This window comes from Penaeus monodon, chromosome 33, assembly GCF_015228065.2.
Source record: "Penaeus monodon isolate SGIC_2016 chromosome 33, NSTDA_Pmon_1, whole genome shotgun sequence".
In the NCBI taxonomy this organism is placed as follows: Eukaryota; Metazoa; Arthropoda; class Malacostraca; order Decapoda; family Penaeidae; genus Penaeus; species Penaeus monodon.
Window position 1 is genome coordinate 19078176 of NC_051418.1, and position 425 is coordinate 19078600.

A 425-nucleotide genomic window follows, 5' to 3' on the forward strand; every position below is an offset into this window, starting at 1 on the left:
TAAGGCTTAAGGCAAACATGGTGTAGACGTGAAAATGGGATTTCGCGGGCGAAAGAAAATGAAAGATATCGAGGTGTGATATTCGACACTAATAGGAACGTTAAAGGTGATGGAGTGTTAGGAAGTAGTAGAAAACATAGACTCCATGATGGGGAACCGCTTCTCAACAAACATATAAAACGATACAATGGTTGTAGAATTTAACAAGAAAATAACGGAATCAAACTTGACTACAGGAATTATATTAATAATCAAACGGTAAAGTGAAGAGAGGCAAGATTACACTCAAAATTCAAAATACTCGTATCCATTCTCCATTCATAAATGAATAATAATGATTTAAACTTATAATCAACGTCCGTATCCTGTGTCCAAATTACGAGATATGGGTATGGAATCTCTTCAACATTCATCATTTAACGTTA